This window comes from Lepus europaeus, chromosome 23 (genome assembly GCF_033115175.1).
Source record: "Lepus europaeus isolate LE1 chromosome 23, mLepTim1.pri, whole genome shotgun sequence".
Taxonomy (NCBI): domain Eukaryota; kingdom Metazoa; phylum Chordata; class Mammalia; order Lagomorpha; family Leporidae; genus Lepus; species Lepus europaeus.
Window position 1 is genome coordinate 3,710,283 of NC_084849.1, and position 8,481 is coordinate 3,718,763.

The following is an 8,481-nucleotide window of genomic DNA, read 5'->3' on the forward strand; positions in this document are numbered from 1 at the left end:
GGACTTTCCCAAGTCAGGGGGGAGTCTCACGTTTCTGCTCCACAGTGTCACCAAACAGAAGCCGCCGAAGTTGAAATAGGCGTACACATAACTACTACGAGCATAGGAATCCTTAATTTGTATTTGTTTATATGAAACGCAGCAAGAGAGAGTCAGGGAGCCAGAGGTGGATCCAGAGCAAAAGTGAGAGTGAGAGTGAGAGCGAGAGCGAGAGCGAGAGAGCGAGAGAACGCGCGCGCGTGAGAGAGGGGCTGGACCGGATGGAAGCCAGGCTTGAGGGTATCAATCCAGGTCTCCTATGTGGGGGCGGGGCCCCAACACCCAAGTCCTCATCTCTGCCTTACGGGGTCTCCTCAGCAGGACGCTGGACTCGGGAGTGGAGCTGGGAACCCCAGCCAAGGGCCGATGGGGCTGTGGGCTTACCAAGCTGCGTTGTGACCACTGCACCAAGTGCCCTCCCCACAAGGATGCCTTACGTCTAATCACAGATCCGTTACAACCACTCAAAACTTAGTCATCGAGGTTTAGACCAAAATATGTTCCTAATTTTCCACCAAAAGAATGCACTTGCTGGAACGATTTATGAAAGCAAAGCATGACTGTTTGCTTTTCCTCCCCAGTGGAAGGGCTTCTTAAAGAACTGACTACGTGTTTCCTTTGATTCGAACCATAATAATTGTACATTGCTTAAAAGAGGTTTGGTTTGGTTTGGCAATGATAATTAAGTATCTAAAAGATAATGTATATCTTCTTGCTGTATATTCAAAGTGGGTGAATCATTTCTATTAAAAAACCCTACGTGTGCTCAGAGAGCGAGACAAGAGCAGTGCCAGTCTGAAGGGTGGTGCAGGCTGACCCCCGTGCTGCCTTTTGGTTTGGCTTGGGTGTCTGTGGGACAATAATGGGCCGATGCCATGGATGGGCACCCCTGGATGGCACAGTGGGAACGGGAGTCTAATGGCCCCAAAGCAGCAACCATCCAATTAAACATCGATTTGCGTCATTATTAAAGCAGCTGTGCATAAAATGGACGTTAGAAAACAACTAAATGGTGGTTTAACATTTTACAGTGACAATTTGCAGTTTTATTAAGAATAACTGTTGCTCAATCTCTAAAATATTATCCCATAAATATAAACTCGGGAAACATTTTCCAGTGGGTGCGCGACAACAGATGGAACGGAAGACTCTAATTATTTCCCATTGTCTGCGAGAATTAAATTTTAAATTTTTAAAATGTTCTTATCCTTTGCCCAAGTCCAACTACAGCTCCATGGTTCGACTTCAAGGTTAGACAACAAAATTGTCAGAGGTGCCTGTCTATGCTTAGTAACGCACAGAAAGCAGAAAAACACCGCTTTCATTTGTGTTTCCCCTTGGTTTTAACGAGGTCACATTGAAAAATTAGTTTATCTTTCCTTCCGCAGTCCTGTGAGACAGACACGGCCCTCCTCGCTGCTCTCCTATCATGGACAATGCGAGGTTCTGAGAGCTCAGGAAGCCACCTAACAAATGACTCTGGGAAAAAAAAAACCTGAGCCCCCAACTGTTTTGAGCCCAAATCTTCAGTCTGCCAATGCCATCACACAGCCGCAGAATGAACTGTGTTCCTCAAAGCCGCCCCCTAGCTGAAGGCTACCACGTCCCCGAATGAGACAGGCCTGAGTTGTTGAGGGTGTCGAAATAGTTCAGCCATGTTGTATGAGCAGCCAGGAGCAAGCAAAGCCTTATCCTGACAGCCGCCTCCAAGGCACGGGGGCTCCGTTTCAGGCTGGTGATCCCTCTGACTTGACAGGCTCAAGTGAAACCCCAGGGCGTAAACTTGCAACGTTTTCTTCCTTCCTGCAAAGACCAAGCCTTCACTCAATGTCTTACCTTGCAATAAGCCTGTTTGTGTTACCAATACAAAACACATCTATCAAGATAGAGACAGGGCGGGCATTTGGGGTAGTGTGTGGATACTGCTGGGACGTTGACATTTCATATCACAGTGGTTGGGTTTGGGTCCAATGCCTGGGTTCAAGTCCCAGTTCCACTGCTGGTGCATACCCTCGGAGGCCCAAGGGGTTGGGTCCCTGCCACCCATGCGGGAGACCTTGATGGAGCTCCTGGCTCCTGATTGCCCTAGCTTAACCCTAGCTCTTACAGGCAATGGATGGGTGCTCTCTCTCTCTCTCTCTGTGTGTGTCTTTACAATAGTTTTTGGTAATAAAAGATAAATGAATTAGTTTTCCATTACTACTGTAGCAAATTTGCCAAATGTGGAGGCCTAAATCAACACAGGTTTGTTCTCTGCAGATGTGGGGTCAGAAGTCTGGCCAGGGTCTCCCCTGGCCAGGATCAAGGGGTTTCTGGGGGAGGTCTTATTTCCAGAGGCTGCCCACAGCCCTGCCTGCACTGCTCCTTCCTCCGCCTTCAGTCAGGCCCCAGCCCCTGAGCCCATCTCCATCCTCACATCTTGGGCTCTGGCCCTCTCTCTGGCCTCCTCCCTGCCTTTAAGGACCCTTTGATAACATGCTCACTTGGACAATCCACAGTGATCCTCCTATTTTAATGTTTATTTCTTCTCACGTCCTTTAAAAGAGGGAGAGAGAGAGAGAGAGGGAGAGAGACTGAATATGTTCCATCCACTGGTTCACTTTCCAAATACCTACCACAACCAGGCCTGGGCCAGACTGGAGCCAGGACTTAGTAATTCCATCCTCTCCCGTGGGCAGCAGGATCCGATCACCGGAGCCATCGTCTGCTGCTCCCCGGGACACCTCAGCAGGAGGCTGGGATGGAGAGGAGAGCAGGGACCAAACTGCTGGTGCTCTGATGTGGGATGCAGGCAACCCAGCCAGCAGCTTAAGCCACTGTGTCAAACGCTCGCCCCTGATCTTCCCGTCTTAAAGTTGACTGGTTGGCAGGTTAAACCTGTCTTCAACCGTAATTCCCTCTTGCCGTGTAATGTGACCCCTTCACGGGTTCTGGGGATTGGCACATGGCATCTTCGGGGGCCTGTGATGTTGTTCACACGTGGTAATTACATGTTCTCCACGTTGTCTCATTTTGAGGTTTCACAGTGCAGTAACAGACATTTGAATTGGGCAGGCGCCCTGCCTCTGCCCGACAGTAGCCGCCTCGTGCCGACACGTCACAGGCCAGTCTCTCAGCTGTGGTGGAAGGATGGGCACGTTGTCCAAACTGGACTTCAGGGTCCATTCCTGGGACTTTGCAACCTGAGGGTGAGAGGAACGCCTCTCCCTCCTCCTTGGGAAGAGGTGCGAGCCTGAGGCTTCCTGTTTTCCTATCTCATTGACTGACACAGCGTGTTTGCAGTAGACAGAAGGGAACCAATTTATAGAAACAAGGAAGAGGAGAAAGACAAGAAAGAGAAAAATGTTCTATTGTGGTGCTAAAGTCCCAGAATCCAGTCCATGGAAGTCCTGCCTGTGTGTAATATGACTTCATGAGGGAAAAAGTTACATAATTTTGCTTAAGAAAATGCAGGTTGAGGGGCCGGCACTGTGGCAGTGGGTTAAAGCCTTGGCCTGAAGCGCCAGCATCCCATGTGGGCACAGGTTCAAGTCCTGGCTGCTCTTCTTCCAATCCAGCTCTCTGCTATGGCCTGGGAAAGCAGGAGAGGATGGCCCAAGCCCTTGGGACCCTGCACCCACGTGGGAGACCCGGGGAGGGGGCTCTGGGCTCCTGGCTCCAGATCGGCGCAGCTCTGGCCGTTGCAGCCATCTGGGGAGTGAACCAGCAGATGAAAGACCTCTCTCTCTCTCTGCCTCTCCTCTCTCTGTGTGACTCTCTTTCAAATAAATAAAATAAATGTTTAAAAAAAAAGAAAATGCAGGTTGAGCGTTCCTGATTTTCAGCCCGAGCACCAAGCAATGCAGGCAGAACAGCAGGTTTATCTGTAGAGCCACATCAAGTCTCCTAGGAAAACTGGGAAATGCTGGTAGAGGGCACAAAGGCAAACACGTCTCACGGGGATTCCATCATAATCCAAGGGTGACAGACACTAAATCCTCACTCCAGTCCCTAAGGAGGGGACGGGCGTTTGGCACTGTAGTTAAGATGCCACTCGGGAGGCCCACCTCCCCTATCAGAGTCCTCGGGTTCCAAGCCTGGCTCTGTTTCTGATTCTCGCTTCCTGCCCATACATATCACATGTAGCAGGAGGTGGCTCAGGTAGTGGAGTACCTGACACTCACACGGATTGAGTGCCCAGCTTGGGCCAGCTCCAGCTGTTCAGACATTTGGGGAGTGAATGAGCACATGGAAGATTCCCCTTCTCTCTCTTTCTGTTCCTTCCTCCCTCTCTCCCTCCCTCCCTCCCTCTTTCAAACACAATGAAAAGGTTCTAAGGGTAAGTTCAGATAAAGGAAGCACTGAAACCAGCTCTGGCGTGGACAGGAGCTAACGCAAGCCCAGGAGCCCAGAGATGAGCCTGAGCTCCCGCGGACGGGAGACGGTGCAGGTGCAGGGACTGTGGGGGCTGGGCCAGCTGAGCTGGGCTGGAGGATCAGCCCTCTCGTGACCACCTGGGCAAACCCAGCTGCACACCTAACCTCTCACTGCCTTCATTTCCACACCGGCACGTGGCGATGGCCTTAGAAAGCAACTTCGGAGACTGCTGGGAAAGTGGAGTCAGCTGATTCACGCCAAAGGCTGAGAGCAGGCATGTTAGACCTGGCGCATCTCGACAACCACGTAACGCGTGGGCTTGGATCGTCCCTGTTGGGAACTGTGCATCCCCAGATCCGCATGGGCTACCTCAGAGCACGACTCTGCTTTCTACCTGTGTTGTTAGCGTTGCTATTTTCATCTGACAAGCTCCCTAACGGGGAAGATGAGCCGGGCGTCATCAGCGTCAAGGCAGTTATTCTCCACCCCACAGTCGGCAACAGGAGCTGAAGACTGTTGGACATAAGCTCCTTAGTCTCTGGTTTGTTCTCTGTTTACACAACAGGATAGACACATTTATGCATTCATTGGAGCTTTTATTCTTCCTTGAAAATCAAATATTCGTCCCCCAGGCAGTCATGGCTTCCATTGCTCTCATTCTGCCCACATGCTGGGAGGTTCATTGACTCAAAACATTCCATTTCTTGAGCCAATAACTGTTTCTGAAGCCAAGGCAAAAAAACTAAAAAAACAAAAAAAAACAACTAACCACTTATTTCTTTATGGTATCTAGAAAAGTTTTCTATCAATTTCTCTCCTCTAATATGTTTACAATGTACCTCCCTTCAACAGTCTCTCTGAAATAATACTCATGGAATTACTATTATAAAAAGTGAATTGCTGTTGCTAAGAACCATTTTATGACAGAACCAGGAAGTGTGAAGTCACATCTACAGGTCACACAGGGGCTTCCAAGCAGGGCAACGCTGCTAGCTAAGTAGTCCTGTGTACTGCAGTCTGGTATGTGCCCAGGGGAGGTCCCCTGCCACGCCAGCAACATTCGTGTCAAGCAGCACTGGACACCACACCTGGGTGGGCTTCTTGCCCCTCTTCTGGTGAAAAGTGACTTCTGCTCTGCGTGGCAATCGTAGGTTCCGGGAGAGCTGTATCCCTGTCGCCAGCAGAACCTGAGCACACCTGTCTCCAGGCAGGTCCTGAACACAGGTTGCTGATTCCAGCTACTTCTGCTCACGTGCAAACCTTCGGACCCGAACCGCCAAGGAGGGGCTCGAAGACATCCAGAATACAAACTTCCCCATGTCTTGGGCTTCTGGGGATTCCTCTGTATCATGCAATCTTGGCCTATAACGATCATCAGGATTTCCACATTTCTAGTAAGCAGCTTTTTTATTTCATTCTGTTTTGAAAGCCAGAGAGACAGAAGTAGAGAAACAAAGACAGACATGGATCCTCCATTCAATGTTTCACTTTCCGTATGTCCTCAACACCTAACACTAGACCAGGCTGGAGCCAGGAACCTGGAACTCAATCTGGGCCCCTACATGTGTGCAGTGACCCAGCTGCGTGGACCGTCACCTGCTGCCTCCAGGGGAACAAGTTAGCAGGGAGCTGGAACTGAAAGTAGAGCTGGGCCAGTGCCGCAGCTCACTAGGCTAATCCTCCGCCTGTGGCACCGGCACACCAGGTTCTAGTCCTGGTCGGGGCGCCAGATTCTGTCCTGGTTGCTCCTCTTCCAGTCCAGCTCTCTGCTGTGGCCCGGGAAGGCAGTGGAGGATGGCCCAGGTGCTTGGGCCCTGCACCCACATGGGAGACCAGGAGGAAGCACCTGGCTCCTGGCTTCGGATCAGCACGGTGCGCTGGCAGCAGCACGCCGGCCGCGGTGGCCATTGGAGGGTGAACCAACGGCAAAGGAAGACCTTTCTCTCTGTCTCTCTCTCTCTCACTGTCCACTCTGCCTGTCAAAAAAAAAAAAAAAAAAAGAAAGTAGGGCTGGTCCTTGAACCCACGCTGTGTCTTAACCACTGGGCCAAACGCCCCTCAAAGAAGCTACCTACCAGCATTTCTGATGTGCTCTGATTATAGCATCTGGTTGCCTCAGGTAACAAGAAAGCCGGACACAGATGGGTGCTGATTGGTTCACAGGGCAATGATGTCACTTCCTGTCACTGTATTTGTCATCTTCAGAATCTTGCTTTGTGATGTGGTACATGTTGACATGGCTTCAAGATACTGTCACGGGGCCGGTGCTGTGGCCCAGAGGGTTAATGCTCTGGCCTGAAGCGCCATCTCATATGGGCACCAGTTCGGGACCCGGCTGCTCCATTTCCAATCACGCTCTCTGCTATGGCCTGGGAAAGCAGTAGAAGATGGTCCAACTCCTTGGGCCCCTGTACCTGCATGGGAGACCCAGAGGCTCCTGGCTTCGGATCGGCACAGCTCCAGCCATTGTGGCCAATTGGGGAGTGAACTCTCGGATGGAAGGCCTCTCTCTCTCTTTCTCTTACTCTGTCTCTTTCTGTCTCTCTCTGCCTCTCTCTATGTAACTGACTTTCAAATAAAAAAATCTTAAAAAAAGATACTGTCACAGCTCCATGGTACTGACTAAGCAGATGGATAAAAGATACTTTCCGTCAAGACTCATGTTACCCAGAAAGAAGATGTTCCTGTGAGCTTCCCAGAGCATCCCCTGTGACTTGTTTGTGAGAACTTGGTCATGCGCCCATCTCCTGATTAATGGACACACAGGGACAATCACAACAAGGTCGCATCTGAGGGTAAGAAGGGGGGCTTCCTTCTCATGCGCAAGTGTTTGCCGCCTACACAAAACCAAAATCAGCATGAGCTAAGCAAGAGGAAGTGGAGAAAGAGGTGCAGATAAGAGGCCGCCAGGGGTTCAGACACAGAGCAAGTCAGGTCCACTGGAAACTTAATCCTGTGAGTCCCCCAGCTTATGGGCGTGGCCACAGTGGGTCTGAAGGCTGCAGAACTCACCGGGAATTGAGCTCCATTCAGAGGTGTGGACTCACCAAAGCCAGGCGTGGTTCAGCTGCTTATTCTGCAAACCTCAAGCAGGGTGCATCAAAAAGTCCCTGAACTCAACCCGGCCACTTCCTGGATGTAGAAATTTTCTCTTTCTGGAAGTTTCCAGCATTAAGTGGGTAGTTTATATTCTGTTGTTCTCTCTCTCTCTCTCTCTGCTTCATTTTGGATACTGTTTATTGCTATTCAAGTTGAAGGTCTTTGATTCTGTAACTATCCTTTGATAATCTCATCTTAGTTATATCAGAGAATTCATCTCTAAAATTGGCTGTGTGTCTTTTTATGTGACTCTCTCATGTATATATGCAATCTAGTTTCTTAAAATATGGATCATATTAATAACTGACATGATTTCTCTACTAATTCTCCCATCTATGCCATTCTTTCTGCCAGACACTGGATAATTAACATTGATTTTGGTGGATTTTTAGTCCTATAACTATTCTTGAGCGTTGTTACACAATAATTTGACCCTTGAGTAATTTCTGGTACGGTTTGTTAATGAGGACCCAAACATCTCTCGCTTGATGTGAATTCGGTCCTAGGATGCACTTTCCTTCTTAACAACCAACCCGATGCCTGCACATCACAGTCTCTCCACTCCACAGTTGTTGGGGACACAAACTCTGTGTGTCGCAGCCCGAGCCAGAGTGCTTGTATGCCTTTTTTACTTATTCTTGCAGCTTCTGATCATTTCTCTCCACGTGTGCACAGCTCGGGACTTAGTGGAAGACTTTCAGAGAACCCACTGGATCTCCACTTTCAGAGAACCCACTGCATCTCCACTTTCAGAGAACCCACTGGGTCTCCACTTTCAGAGAACCCACTGGGTCTCCACTTTCAGAGAACCCACTGGATCTCCACTTTCAGAGAACCCACTGCATCTCCACTTTCAGAGAACCCACTGCATCTCCACTTTCAGAGAACCCACTGGATCTCCAGGCGTCTCTCTTCTCTCTCTGCTCTCTTCTACGAACCCTGGTGCCTTCGTGTCCTCTGACTCCCATCGCTCCCTCCTCAGCCCTG